The sequence below is a fragment of the Amblyomma mixtum genome, chromosome 8 (assembly GCF_055824585.1).
Source record: "Amblyomma mixtum isolate Tamu chromosome 8, ASM5582458v1, whole genome shotgun sequence".
NCBI classification, from domain to species: Eukaryota; Metazoa; Arthropoda; class Arachnida; order Ixodida; family Ixodidae; genus Amblyomma; species Amblyomma mixtum.
In genome coordinates, this window is record NC_143019.1 from 16,036,979 (window position 1) to 16,053,383 (window position 16,405).

Genomic DNA, 16,405 nt, shown 5'->3' on the forward strand with positions numbered 1-16,405 from the left:
GTGGTGGTAAATGGAACCAAGACCAGTAGTCTTGAATGGAACATTCGCCGCGGAACTAAGAAGAGTCGCGACCGCTTGGGATTTATTGACAACTTTATTTATTCCAAATGGGAAGGGGACAGCGGACGAGGGAGTTTTCCTAGGCTTAAAGGCCTCCGTGGCCTCCGTTACTCCCTGCGCCCAATCTAGGATCGAGATCAGGCGCTGGGCTGCGTAGGGCAGCCTCCCATTTCTCCTTTGAATTAATATTCAGGGATTTTGGTGGGAATGACGAACACAGCACCACATGATGTGGTCGAGGCTGGCTCTGGCTGGGCAGAAATTACAAGATGTGGAGGGATAGACTGCTGGGTGGATGAGGTGACGGAAGGAAGGAGAGAGAAAAGTTCTGAAGCTGACACCACAGAATCTCGCGATACCGAGATGTTTTGCGGTAGGCAGGGGAGGTACAGTCTTTGACAAAAGTAACCAGGCAGCACGGTTTGCTTCTCAATCGTATATTAAAGCTATTATGCCAGCCCTGAAGCTCTGAATCTCTGTATGGTGAGGAGGACCCCTGTCCTCACATTCAAATAATTTTTTGATCTTCAGGGAAGCCGTGAGGGCTCTGCAATACGAATGACAAGTTAACCATGCAGCCCGGTTACTTTTGGCAAAGACTACACAAGGCGACCGAGGCGGCAATGGTGACGTATATATGTCATGAAAGGAGAGGAGGCGGCCCCGCGCATTAAGCCCGAGGACATCATCATCATCAAGCAGGGCGGACTTCACGGCCGGCGCCCGGACAGTGAAACCTCGGGCGCAAGCGTGAGCCACCTCGTTACCGACTAGGCCTGCATGTACGAGGGTCCAAAAATTGGGTTGGAAGGTGTTTTATAGGATGACCATGTCACTCAAAAGGTCACTCAAATTCTGGAACTTGGCCTTTTCATTCAGGCCAACAGAATGAACTTTCACACTCTTCAACCCCTTTGTACGGCTGTCGATCACACCCTCTGCCTCATAGGGCGCGTGTGCAACATGCACGGAGGTCTCAGTGAGTCGGAACTTCTTTATCTTGTCCAAGCCTTTGTCCTCAGCAGACTTACCGTACCTTCACCTCTCCCGTGCCGAAGTCGATGCCGTGGATGTTCTCTGTTGTGTCCATAAATACGCTCTTGGCATTCCCTCTAGTGCATCCACCGAACGTCTTCTATAAAACCGGCATCCTCAACACCCTCCCTGAAATTGTAGAGGCTCGTTTCGCCTAACAATATGCGTGTCTTGCTTGTACCACGACTGGTCGGCATCTACTTCAATCCCTACCCATAAACTTTACCTTGATTACTCAGTCCAAGCACACTATCCCCTATCATATTAACAACTACGCATTCCCCCTTTACACAAGAACATGCGCCCTGTTCACCATCCACGACGGCGTCAAAAACAGGCGGATGCCCTTTAAAAACACCTTTCCAATGCTAAGGACGTGCTGTATGTTGATACAGCTGAACATCCCTCCGGCCACTCCTATGGCCTTTCAGCCATTGATTCCAGCGGCCGCCTTAAAACAGCTGCCACTGTATACACCTTCTCATCGGAGGAGGTGGCCCTCGCTCTTGCTTTGACCATTCTCGATATTACCACCGTTGTCAATGATCCTAGATCAGCCATCTGCAATTTCGGTGCAGGTCGCACCGCTTGGGACGGCCCACAAATCTGCACCGTAGGAGGTCAACTTATTATGCCATCAAGACAATGCACTGCACGAGTGACCGTCAACAGACATACCTATCCTACAACCTGCCTAGTGCCACAGCAATGTTACTGTAAAGTGATCTTGAGCATGGATTTCCTTAATTAGCTACAGGCGATCATTGAGCTGCGATCTCAGCTGATCAAGCCAATCATGCTTTCAACGGACGGAGCCATCCCTTCGATGACAATGCTAGAACATCACGTTGCCCTGAGTGGAACAAGTGAGCATCCCACCCCGCTCAAGACTCATCGTCACCGTAGGTGCCAAGGAAGCCGAGAACATTGAAGCCATCATCAATAACATGCATTTTCTTCTAGACCAAGGAATTAGCATCGTACATTTCTGCAATGGCCAAGCTGAAGTGCTGCTGACGAACTTAGTGAAGAATACTGGCACGTTAATAAAGGAACGATGATTGCTTTCTTCGACGAACTATCCGACGTATGAGAAGCCTTCGCCCTCTCCAGCCAATCCACAGAAGATTTCACCAAACCAAGAGAACTCGCCCACTTTCGACATCAACCCAGCCCTGCCCCGGAACAGACAAAATCAAATGTGAACCTTCTTCAAAGTTACAGCGGGTGGTTCTCGTAGTCATCAAAAGTCTGACAAACGCCGATTGCCAAACATCACATTATACCGAACGAACATGCCCGACCTTTTCGCCAAAGCCCCTACAGTGTGTCGCCATGAGAACACCAAGCCATCCGGAACCAAGTGGAAGAAATGCTTCGCGATGACATCATCCAGCCGTCGAAGAGCCCCTAGGTGGCACCGGTTGTTTTGGTGAGAAAGAAGGATGGCATACTTCGGTTCTGCATCGATTACTGCCGCCTGAACAATGTAACAAAGAAGAATGTCTATCTGCAACAGGCTGGACTGGCTCTGCAACACCAAGTAATTCTCTTGATGGACCTCAAGAACGACTACTGGCAAATCGAAGCCAACGAAAGAAACCGAGAGAAGACTGCACTCATCACAATGGATGGCCTCTTCGAGTTCATGTATGAAAAGCTACTGTTTCTAGGCCACATCGTAACCAAGGATGTACTACACCCAGACGCACAGAAAACAGCCACTATCGCACACTTTCTACCACAGACTGACAAAAAAACTGTGCGCAGATTTCTCGGTCTGTGCATGTATTGCCAACGATTTGTCCGGAACTTTTCACGCATCGCCGAGACTGACCCAATTGACAAAGGCAGACGTGCCATTTAAATGGGAAGCGCCGCAAGCAGAATTCTTCAAGAAACATCAGTGCCGTTTACAGTCCCCTCCGATCCTTGGGCACTGATGAAAATGCCGAGACTGAAATTCATATCAACGCAAGCGGTGTGGGCCTAGGCACTGTCCTCGTTCAGAAAACTGACGAAGTGGAGAAGGTCATCCTACATGCTAGCCGTTCCCTGTCCAAAGCCAAGGGTAATTATTTGACAACTCAGAAGGAGTGTCTTGCCATTGTCTGGGCTACGTCAAAATATCGCCCCTACCCACACCGATGACCATTCAAGGTGGTCAGCGATCACTACACACTGTGTTGGCTTGCTGATTTGAAGGGCCCTCCAGTTGCCTCGCTCGGTAGAGCCTGCACCTCTAGGAATTTGACATCACCGTCGTCTACGAATCTGTACGCAAGCACACTGATGCAGACTGCCTATCTCGAGCCCCTGTCGGGAAGCTACCGGAAGAGTATGATGAGGATGCCTCTTTGGGACAGATAAGCACCAGCGATGTCACCCAACACCAACACTTGGACCGCAACCTACAGTTTCTCATCCATTATCTGGAAGGCAAGCTTGGCTCTTCCCTCCCAGCAGCATTCAAGCGTGGTTTGTCCTCTTTGTGTCAGCGAAATGGCATGCTCTTGAAGAAGAACTTCGCAAGAACTTCGCTTCCAACAAAATCAAGTACCTCTTCGTCGTTCAAAAGAGCTTACAAGAAAAAATTATGCAGGCTTCACACGACGAAACAACAGCTGGACATCTCGGCTTTACCTGCACCCTTCGTTGCATTCATAAAACTACTGGCCCCGATTATCCGCCGACATAGCACGGTATGTCAAAACATGCCACGAGTGCCAACAACAAAAGATGCGGCCGATCAGGCCAGCTGGACTTTTGAAGCCCATACCATCGCCGCGCAAGCCCTTTCAACAGACTGGAATGGATCTCCTTGGCCCCTTCCCAATGTCAACAACGGGCAACAAGCGGATCATCTTAGTGACTGACTACTTGACCCACTATGCTGAAGCAAAAGCCCCGCCAAATGGTACAGCGGTTGAAATCGCTAAGTGTTTTGTTGAGCAGATCCTTTTGTGTCACGGCGCCCCAGGAGTTCTCATCACAGAAAGGGGAACAGCATTTACAGCAGAGTTCACCCAAGCCATTCTGAACTACAGCCACACGAGCCACTGCATACCATCCGTAGACCAGTGGTATTACGAAGCATCTGAACAAAACTATCGCTGACATGCTCACCATGTATTCACCATGCATGTGGATGCCAAACACAAGACCTGGGATGCCATCCTCCCCTACGTTGTCTTCGCCTACAACACCGCAGTGCAAGAGACCACCCAGATGACGCCGTTTATAGTAGATGCTAACAGATGTATGCTGATATTTGCAATTGCAAGTGTCAAAGCTACACGGTGAATATTTAGGAGTGCTGTATAGATAATGAGCAAGGTACAAAAGCAAATGAAAGAAGATACCATCTAATGCACTGCACTGAAGCAAATTTTCACTGCTTCCTAAGCTGCAACCACCACACACTCCATGCCACATATCTGTGCACGAGGTCTAGAAGTAGTGCAGAGAACAGGTGAAGGCTCTATGATATAGTGATACTCAATGTCACCGTTCTGTAGTGCGACTGTTCACTTCAGACCTGCCCATTTCATGTTCATTTTTGAGTGCCTGTCATGAGTCCGGGCAGCTGGATGTAAGAAAGTGGAAGAGAAGGACGATGAAGTAGGAGGTAAGAACGGAGATAATGGCACTTTTCAAAAAAAATTGGAAGAGGGCGATGAAGTGAACGCTATGAGAAGAAAACAAGTGATATGGCCTTGGGGCAGAATGCTCCAGGCATCAAGTGTTGTATGGCAGTAGCACGTTTCATCTTTTGTTCATGAGGACTACTGACCAGGCATGGACTCCACAGGCTTCCACTCTAGTCCTGTGGTCCACTGCCCTTCCCCATCAGTAGGCCGAGGGTCCTGTGCCACCCCCCGCCACTCTGCCCAGGTCTTTGTCATGGGCACAAGGCACCTGCCCGCCGTCTACAAAGAACATGTCAACTCCTCATCTACCTTGTGCCATGTAAGCAAGTCTCCTAGACATTGTTCACATTAGAGTATTAGGATTAATTGGCTTGCTTATCATTAGGACCGCATTCATTTGTGCTCTTTGACGTTCATCTGTCTATGCTTGGTGATCTGCATGTTGTATAAAGTGTACTGTATCATGCACAACTACCCAAAGCACATGCAGGACGACCACCAACTATATGATAGTGCTCTCGCATTGAAAGAACACAGGCAGAAATAAAAGTTGGCCTGTATCAATTGAGTACTGCATTCTAATCAGAAAGAGACTACTGTCACCTAACACAGAGCTTGCTTAAGCAGGAAAAGACCAAATATAGGTGTTGCTACCACTAGCCGATTTTGCAAGTAAAAAACATACGTCAACACCGATTTTCGGGTGTGGGTACGAGAGGCAATGCTACACAGCCATTCACTTGAAAACAATGACGACTCAATTTTTGGTAAGGACGTCACAAGTTTGAATCGACAGGCGGGATGATTTTAAAATCCAGTACTCTCGCTGATAAACATCTCTCTTTGGTGCCAGCCAAATGTCAACATTGTCAGAGAGAGCCAGAGAATACATTTAAGTCGCAAGGGCCCCGTCGTGGTGGCCGAGTGGTTATGGCGCTCGGCTGCTGACCCAAAAGACGGGTTCGATCCTGGCCGCGGCGGTTGAATTTCGATGGAGGCGAAATTCTAGAGGCTCATGTACTGTGCGATGTGAGTGCACGTTAAAGAACCCCAGGTGGTCGAAATTTCTGGAGCCCTTCACTACGGCGCCCTTCATAGCCTGAGTCACTTTGGGACGTTAAACCCCCATAAACCATTGTTAGTTGCAACAATAATTGGATGGTGTCAGCAGTGTCCCTTTAAATGAAAAAAAAATCTTTCTTTAACTGACAGCCCTAAACAGGTGACGACGGTTTTTGAATTGATAGTGAGACACAAACAAACGAAGATTGACGAGATGATGATGCCTCCCGATCTACAACAGTATACTTGAGGGAACAGAGCAATGCTTCCAAATGTACAGCCGTGCTGCATTTTACAGAAATATCTTGTTGTCTCAGTGTGCTCTCTTTTTTCACACTTTACTACGGCAACATTTTTCTTGTAATAGACTGTAACTCGTACTGAATAGCCGTCAAGCTGAGATGTGCATGCTAATCACACTGACCTTTTTCATCTAAAAATTTTATCTAACAAAAAAAAAAATAAATTCGCTGCATTTTTATTTTTTGTTAAAACAACCTCTATTCGCAGCCACTTTTGCCATCGCAAGCATAGAAGCCAAACCATGCAGCAAAAGGATATTCCAAGCCTAAACAAAACCATACAACACAACAAACCTATGTATCCATGGTCAATCCACCTTGTTCACGCAATTGTTCAATCTGAAAATGTGTTCGCAATTGTTCGCCCTACAATTTTATCACATCTCCATTTTCTCCATTCACTGGAAATATGACCCCACGCAGCACATAAGGACACAGTCCTTACCAAAATATCCTCCTCAATCCTGAAAGCAAAAACAAAACAAGAACCTTGCAACCAAGCACCAGATTCATGGAATGTACAACGGTTGCCTGCAGGTGCTCCACTCAATGCTGTGAGAAGAGCAAAAAAAAAACTGTAGGAAACAGTGGGCGCCGTCACCCTGCACACTGCAGGTTGCTTGAAAATGTCATGAAGCAAAAGCGGCACTACAGCGGCTTCGCACGGCTGTGGTTCTTCACGTGTGTGTTCAACTTCGTCTTAACTGCAAAAACCCTGGGACACAGATGGCACTGGTATGGCTTCTCGCCTGTGTGGGTGCGAAGATGGTCTGTCAGTAAGGTCCTCCTTGAGAAGCTTCGAATGCAATGAATGCACTTGTAGGGCCTTTCGCCTGTGTGGGTGCGCATGTGCTTTTTCAGACTGTCACTCTTTCCAAAACACATGTTGCAGTTACTACAGCGGTATGGCTTTTCACCAGTGTGGATGCGGAGGTGGGCAGTCATGTTGCCCTTGCTAGAGAACCCCTTGTTGCAATGTTTGCACACATAGGGCTTCTCTCCTGTGTGGATGCAGAGGTGACGCATGATCTCGGTGCCATTATCTGTGTCAAAGCCACACATGGAACACACAAACTGCCGCTCTCCTGGTTGCAGTTCTTGGCGAGGCGATGAGTCATGGCTGCGACAAGTGGCGTCTGATCCTGCACAGTGGAAAAAAAAAAAGCTTGTTTCTTAACAATTCAGTATAATAAAACAATACATATGCAACAACTGGATCACATTTTAAGGAGAGTTAATGAATGGTGAAGCTGTTCCTGCTTATGCAGTCATAATTTGCAGGCGTGAGTGGTGATAAACTCAGCAATAATGATGTTACATGGGCACTCGATCTTGACAGAATAAATTGATATCAAGCTCAATGCAAATGCAGTGTTACAACAAGGCCAATTAAATCGCCATTGAGCCTGATCCTGATGCGCGATTGAGGTTTTCATTCCCTGTCAAGAGCTGCTATCTTTGTGCTAAGTAAACATTCAAAGGCAAGCTAAAACTGAAATGTTGGAGAAATATATTAAGTAGGATTTTAAAAGAAGGTTACTTTAATTAAGCGAGGCCTGATTACCTCAGTCTTAATACCTCCTTGATTTCACACTCTAAACATCACGCTCCAGCCGTCACAAAAGTGAACAAGCATGCAGGCACAGACCATTTTGCATGTGTTTGTTATGGATCCTGCTGTAGCTGCATCAATTAAAGCCACAAAATTTTCGATCAAATTTTTTTTTACTTTACTTGATTCTAAATCTCTTTTATTTCTTGCCATCACTTCTACAAGTTTGTGCATATGTAGCATTGCCTGGTGCCTAAAGCTTCAGTTAAATTCAGATTCTATCGGGATTGGAAGCGCCCATGTGACAGATGTATAAGCCACTGTTCAAGACAACATGGCCTTAAAATAAGGTTTTACACTGAAGTAGACATCAATTATCATGACAACCAAACATCAGCATAAGATCATAAATCATGGTATAAAATGAAGTAAGGAGCAAAAAAGAGCCTCAGTCAATATCTGACTTCTAATCAGCGCAGGTGAGAAAAATGTGCTAATAGCACTGCATCTCACAGTGCCTGCCCTATTTTCATTTTGTCACCAACTTCGTCATGTAGACAAATCCAAAAATCAAGGAAAACCTCGAATAGAACAAATTTTGTAAATGAGACATGCCCGCAAGTTTTCAATGTTGCCCATGTGCTCCAAGCACATTTATTATATGGAAGTAGTATTACAGGATGCTATATGAAGAGACGCTGTTCTACCCACTGAATGGCCAAAAAGCACTTGAAATTATTCTGGTGCCAACAGAACCTCATTATCTGCTGACATTTTTGCCACAGGTGCTAGAACTAGATAATGTTATAAAATGGTCTTTTCAGATACACAATAATTAAAATCAGACTAATATATTAGCAATAATAAATATATAGACACTTTAAGTACAGTGAAATTCCATGCCATAACCAAAAATCCCTCAGTTACACCCAAGATAAGCTCCTATTTCAGGCCTTATTCCCCTGCAGTAGCTTGAATACCCCGTCAATTTGAAAAAAGCGAGACAATTTTGGTTCTTAAATTTCCCTGAAACACCATAAAAATTCCTCTTTCACCAAACTTTACCCCTCAAATTCCCTGGAAAAGGGAAAACTCCTTGAGAGGAATATCACTACAGAAATGTCTTTGAAATATGGCCCGGGAAAAGCTGGTAAAAAATTAACGATAAAAACTGTGAGAAACGATAGCCACATAAAATAATGCACAGCTCTGAACATAACTCAAAAGCGGAACAGAGCACATGAAAGCACACAAATAACATCCGAAAACTTAGAAAATGGGAGGCAAGGAAAAGAATTTGGTCTTCCAAAGTTCTTGATATGCCATCTGGGATGGACACTGCTCAGACCTTCTAACCAATCTTGCTGGTCAGTGTTTCTTTTAAACACTATGTAAAATTACAAAAATGTGTGAGAAGAAACATCATGACCACAGAAAGCAAACACCATGCAGGAGACATGTGTTGCGGCTTCTCGCATCACATCAAGAAAAAATTCAGGAGGCACTTTGGCTCTCTAAAGTGCTGCAAGGCGAAAGCCTTTCCTGACGCACTGTTTGGCATTGACTGCGAGGCTGTTTGTGCTGTACTAGTGCTTTATTTGACTACACACTTTGACTACGCATTACAACTACACACTTTGACTGCCGACTCTGATTGCTTCTTTAGCACGACTCTCTCTCTCTGCTTCGATGAGTTAGATTGTAACCATGGCTTTGTTCACAGTAATAAGGCATGTAATGTGGTCACCCATGGAGGCCTTACGCCCTCTGTCGAGCGGACAACTATTTAATTAGTTGCCGTCTGCTCCAAAAGGGGGCGTTAGGCATCCGTGGGTGACCTGATTACTTTGAATCCGTGCACTCTGACGTCGTAACCATTTCGACCAACCACAAAGGGTGACACCTCTCCTGACAACCTTCGGTCGACAACGATGAGGCATTAAAGGCTTTTGCCTTAAAATACACACTGTTGAACAAGCATGCCTACAATTATAACATGAGCACAACAATCCTGGCCCCATTCAGTGCTGGGGCAACAGGTGACACACAGATGCAAGTTGAGAAACTGTTGTGTGCTCCACACTCTTTGTTCCTTGATCAGCTCCCATCAGTTGGACCAGTTTGTCTGGTTATAACAGGAGCTTTCACAAGCATACACAGTCATCACAATGGCAATATGTAGAGGAATATTTCAAGGTGCAGTTAAAACGCTGCAAGGGAGCCAAATGTGAATTGTCAGCACAGCAATTGCTTGCGTGAACATGAAGTGTGCATGTGTGGGGCAAATCTGCACAAATATGTGAAGCTGGCAGGAGATCACGTAGCAGTTTATGTGACAGAAAAAAAAAAGGAGACACTGCAGTTTTGCTGCAACGGTGTGTGAAAGAGCAGTGCACACGACAGCGAATGCTGAGATGATCATCAAGAGAGTGGTAAGATTGACTCGTCCATGATTAATCTGAAGATTGGTGCTGTGGAGGTACATTCGTCCAAAATGTGAGATGGAGCTTCCAGCCTGAAAAACAACAAATGAAGAGAGGAAATTACGTCATCTGCAAAAAGGAATGTTATTCATTCCTTCTCATATGCGTTACATTTATTCCCTTTTTGCGCAAAAGCACTGATCGGGATGCGACATCGCGAAGTTGCTTACTGCACCAGCTGGAGAAAATGGCAAGGATTGTTTGCTGAATAAGTTAGCCAGAACTGATGAATCTGAACAGTAGAAAACAGGCTGATTGCAGTGCTTTCTAAAGAATTCACATCCCTGACCAATGCAGACCAGCTTCCAAAGATCGTATTTACCTGAAAGCTGCCTACCTTTAAAGGACAAATATTTGCCTCATTACGACATACCAGCTGAACACAATAAAGGACATTAAGAAAGTTAAAAAGAAAAGTAATCTAATCTGTAGCTGCCAAATGCAAAGCATACAGCATCTGAAAAGTGTGTACCTTGTTTGTATCCCTGGCAGTCGTTAATGAGGGTAAGCATTCGAACCTCTGGAATATTTAATAAACGTGACCATGAACTCTTAACGAAAAAGCACTGCAGAAGAGCCAGAGTGAGGCTTACTACGACAGCTTGGCATTGATATATTATGCACACGACTAGCTTTCATGCTGAATTCTTCTCATTGAAACTCCCAATGAAACAAGAAATTTCATGTTACGTGTTGGAAACATGTCAAGAAATGAGGGGTCCAGTAAGTGCGAGGTTGTATAAATATACTAAAGTCAAAGTATCTGTTAGCATAAAAGTTGACAGCAAGCACAAGTAAGACATCAGAACGAAATACCAAAACAACTTTATGCGGGAGCAACTTGATTACAGGGCATGACAATCACAATGATGCTGCAAGGCCTCCATTTATGAAAATGCAAGCAGCAACGACCCAAGCACGACAAAAACTCAGGCGAGGAGGGCAGTACAATTACAAATCAACCATATAAGGCACAGTCTTGTCAACAAAAATAGCGCAGGAACAGAACAGGGACAAGCAAGGACACACACGAGCGCTCGTGTGTGTCCTTGCTTGTCCCTGTTCTGTTCCTGCGCTATTTTTGTTGACGTGTTACCAACAAGCCCAATCTGCCACCTTAATAGACACAGTCTTGTAATGGGTAACAATAAAACGCCAAATATTGCGAAAAAAACAAGGGCAGTCGTACATGCTTCATGGAATTTGTCAGTAAGTTTAATCACACTGCTCTGGGAAAACAATGCTCTGGGAGAACTGCTCTGGAAGAACATGCTTTTTGGAACCAAAACACAAGCAGGAGGCCGAAAGTGCGAAACAGGAGATGCATCAAGAGAGATGTCCTGGTGAAAGAATTCAAGGTTTGAAAAGAAAATGAAAGTTAGAAGCAACTTTTACTCAGTTGAATGCTTCGGCAGATGCTTGTGCCGAGAAAGAACAAGTTACTAATAACCTATCAAGGGTGGTAAAAGACCAACAGTCTGAATAAGACTTTTAAAGAAAAGGTACAAGACATTGTCAGCATCACTCTTGAGCTTTAAAACAAAAAAGGAGCCCAAGCTTTCTCCACTGGGGCTTCATCTACATGTCCAAAAAGCAGATGGTGCCTCCATATCTGCGACAGCATGTTTGAGGGAATGATGCAATGTTTCCAAACCTACAGCCATGGTGTACTTTACACACTAATCCCCTTGTCTCACTATGCGCCCCCGGTTTTCACACTTTGTTAGAACAGTTTTGTCTAACGATCAACTGTTTTAACTCGTGCTCAACAGCCAGCAAGCTATGACAAGCATGTTAAGTATACTGGCTTTTTTTTTTTTCTGTTAAAACTGGAAAGTAGAATCTTTACTCATAATTATAACCACGTTTGACGTCGCACGCATAAAAATGAGAAGGCGCACAGGGAAAGAATATCCCAAGCCTGAATAAAACCACAGCAAACCTATCTTTCCATGGCCACGACCCCAATTCACACATTAGTTCACTCTTCACGAATACAAGATACAAGGTGAAAAATTGTTTCCAAGTGTTCACCCTCTAATTTTACGTCTTGGTCCCGATAAATGGCAATAGGTACCACAAAGCAGGTAGGAATGCGGTCCTTTCCAAAATATCCTCCTGAACATCAAAAACAAAAGCTCTGCGACCAAGCACCGAATTCATGGAATGTACAATGGTTGCATGCTGGTGCTCCACTCAATGCGGTCAGAACAGCAAAAAAATTTAGGGAACAGTGGGTACCAGCACCCTGCACATTGTAGGTTGCTTGAAAATGTCATGAAGCGAAAGCGGCACTACAGTGGCTTCGCACGGTTGTGGATCTTCACATGGGTGTTCAAGTTTGCTTTAACTGCAAAAGCCTTGGGACACAGATGGCACCGGTATGGCTTCTCGCCTGTGTGGGTGCGCATGTGCTTTTTCAAGCTGTCATTCTTTGAGAAGCGCACGTTGCAAAGACTGCAGCAGTATGGCCTTTCGCCAGTATGGATGCGAAGGTGGTCAATCACGTTTCCCTTCCTTGAGAATCCATTGCTACAGACGTTGCATAAGTAGGGCTTCTCTCGAGTGTGGATGCAGAAGTGGTACATGGTCTCAGTGCAATCATCGGTCTCATAGCCACACTCAGAACACACAAACTGCCGCCCTCCTGCTTGGGGTACTTCAGGCAATGACTCACGGCTGCTATTAGTTGTGGTTGAGCCTGCACAGTGGAAGAAAACACGTTTCTTAACACAATTGAATATAATACAAAAATACACAGACGACTGGGTCACATCTCGAGGAATGTTAATGATTGGTGAAGCTGCTCCTGCTTATACCATCTTAATTTCCAGGCATAAGTGGTGATAAATTCAAAATAAAGCTGTCATATAGGCACATTCGATCTTGACAGAGTAAACTGGTATTAAGCTCAAAGTAAACACAGTGCTGCCAAGAGGCCAACTGAATCATGATTAAGCCTGATCTTGCTTGACTATTAGCTAGCTCTTGAAGCGCGATCGAGGTTTTTATTCCCAGTCAAGAGCTGCTATTTTTATGCTCAGCAAACATTCATATGCAAGCTAAAACAAGCGTACGAGATATATATTACATAGAATTTTAGAAGAAGTCTATGCTATTCAGTGCGGCTTGATTACCTCAGTCTCAACACTGAATTCCTTGATTTCATGCTCTCAACTTCACGCACCAGCCTTCACAATCGAACAAGTGCAAACACAATGCTGATCTGCATGAACTGTTTTGCATACATTTGTTATCAAACCTGGTGCAGCTGCATCAGTTGAAGGCACAAAAATTTTTATCGTTCACTTTTACAGGACCTATTAAGTCAATTATATTTCTTGCAACCACTTCTAAAAGTGTGGGCACATATGTAGCAAAGCCTGCCGAATGGGCATTGAAACATTTTTGGACGTCCTGCGGATGTTCAGGATGTCTGCAGGATATCCAAGGGAGGTTCAGTGCCAATCGGGTGGCATTGAGCATGCCAACTCTTTGAGATGAGAGGTGAGTGGGAACCTGTACCAGTGTTGCATCGTCTAGCATGCCCAAAGCTTCAGTCGAAATTAGAGTTGATTGGGACTGGAAGTACCCGTGTAACAGAAGTATAAGCCACTGTTTACGACAACTTGACCCAAAATAAGGTTTTGCACTGAAGTAGACATCCATGCATATTATAATAAACTACAAAAAGCAAATCATCGCAAAATCATGATGTAAAATGAAATCAAGTCAGGAGCTACAAATAACCTCAGCCGATGTCCGACTTCTAATCAGTACAGGTGACAAAAAGTGCTAACAGCACTGCATCCCACTATGCCTGTCATATCTTCATTTTATCACCAGCTTAGTCCTGTAAAAAAATCCAAAAATAAAACAAAAAAGTCCAAACTGTATTTACCTGAACTTCAGAAATTATTTACCAGAAAGCTGTGCCTATCTTGAAAGACCACTATTGAGCTCATTACCACATACCAGGTGCACACAATAAAGGGCAAACTCATCACTCTTTAGAGACTTAATTACAGACTATCAGGAAGAGAGAAGAAAAATTCCTCTGTAGCTGCCAAATGCAAAGTATACAGCATTTGCAAAATATGTGCCTTGTTTGTATCCCTGGCACTTGCTAATGAGGGGAAGTATTTGAACCTCAGGAACAGTTAGTTAACACGAGCATGAACTCCTAATGGAAAAGTGTTGGAGAGGAGCCAGAATGAGGCTTATCGCAACAACCTGGCATTGGGATTACTATAGCGTTACGCTGAATTCTTTTCACTGAAGCTTCCACTGAAACAAAATGAGAAATTTCATGTTACATATTGGAAAAAAATCTTCAAACAGTCACGGCTCCAACATCTACCAGGTTGTATAAATACATTAAAATCAGTGTATTCGTTAGCATTAAAGTTGACAGCAGACATAAGAAAGACATCAGATCAAAATGCCAAAACAATTCCGGTGAAAACAACTTGATTACAGGGCATGACAATCAAAATGAATCAGCAAGGCTGCTTTCTATGAAAATGGAAGCAGCAATGGCCTCCCGACGAAAACTCAGGCACAGAAGGTAGCACAAATACAAATTCCAAGAGGCATAGTCCTGTAACAATTGCAAGGAAAAATATCAACATCCCGAAAAAAACAAGGGCGGTCATACATGCCTTATGGAATGGTCAGTAGATTTTTAAAACACTGGTCTGGGAGCACTCATGCCCAGGGATATAGAGAAACACTAGCATAATGCCCAGCTTTTAGTCGTACTCAATGTGCATAGATGTGTCAATGCCACCAGCACAAAGAGATGAGAGCTGATGTTTGCTTTTGTGTTCACATACACCATACACTGAAATCACTAGACTTGCTCGTACACAGACCATGACTCCAAAGCCAAAGCCAATGAGCCACTGCAGTAGGTCTTGAAAAAGCTGGCAATGAAATAAGGTGAAATGAATCCCACTTTTACACAGGCACCAGACATTTAGAACACTTACTGCAGCAAATCAAAGATTTCGTCCATGAAGAGATAGCTCGGCAACTTTCTCTTCTGCCTAGCCCTCAACACCTTATTTGGCCCCGACTCTTCGACAGGCCATACAAGACCAGGTTACTGAGGTGCTTCCATCCTTCCATCCTCCGCCACCTGTCGCCGCACCCTTGATTTACGCCGATGCTACTCCAAGGTCTGTCACCAGTCCCATGCCTTGCGCCGACGTCGCGCCAAGACCTGTAGCCGGTCCTCGGACTTACGCCGACGTTCTAGTACAGCCCCCGCCATCGTGCTATTCTACAATGTACGTGCCTGTGCAAGCGTCTTCACCTGTCCTGCGACCAGCTCGAAGAGCAAGCAATCCGTGGCGCACGAGTGACAACCGTCCTGTATGCTACACTTGCGGAGTGCCTGGCCACGTCGCACGCTACTGCCGTCGCCATCTCCAAGCGCCAGCACCACGCGCGCAATCTTCGGGGTACTGGCCTCCAACCCGTCAATATTCTGAGGCTGTCGACCAAACGCCAAGTCGTCCTTTCTCCCCTGATCGTTCAGCCCTCTCCAGCCGCCGGCCCTCTTCTCCACGACGCCGGCCTATCTCGCCTATGCGACATCGCCCCACCGCTAACCAGGAGGAAAACTAGGTGCCACAGTTCCTGAGGCGAGAACTGCGTCCACAACGAATTTCGAAAGGCCTCATCCGTCAGCCGCTAACCTCACTGAAATTTCTGTCGATGGCGTTTCTGTCATGGCGCTTGTCGACACTGGTGCTGCCGTTTCCGTCATGGACGCAAAGCTGTGTAGTTCTTTAAGAAAAGTAAGGACGCCAATTGCTGGACTCTCACTGCGCACTGCCAGCGCTCAGAACATCCAGCCATCAGCAGTGTGTACCGCTCGCGTTGTAATCCAGGGGACCATCTATGCCGTCGAATGCGTCGTACTGCCCTGCTGTTCTCATGTTGTTATCCTGGGCTGGGATTTCCTATCGCGCCATGCTGCTATCATCGATTGTGCTCGAGCTGAAGTCGAGTTCTCTCACCTGCCCGAAGCTGTCTTGGACGCTGCCCCTCCTGGTGCCTGTGTTAAGGCCCTCGTTGCCGAAGACATTGACCTGCCTCCCTGCTCTTCAGTCCTCGTACCCCTCTCTTGCGGCCCTCTTCGTGACGACACTGTCCTCTTCACTCCGTCCCCTATCTTTCTGCACCGCAAGTGTCTGCCTCTGCCATACGCCGTACTGACTATATCCGCTGGCCTCTCCGTACTGTTCGTGTCTA

The 16,405-nt window shown here is 45.4% G+C and overlaps 1 pseudogene; it reads right to left on the bottom strand.

Annotated features, from left to right (window-relative positions):
• Positions 1–6,269: 6,269 nt before the first annotated feature.
• LOC149331474 (uncharacterized) lies at positions 6,270–16,089 on the bottom strand (annotated as a pseudogene).
• Positions 16,090–16,405: the final 316 nt, after the last annotated feature.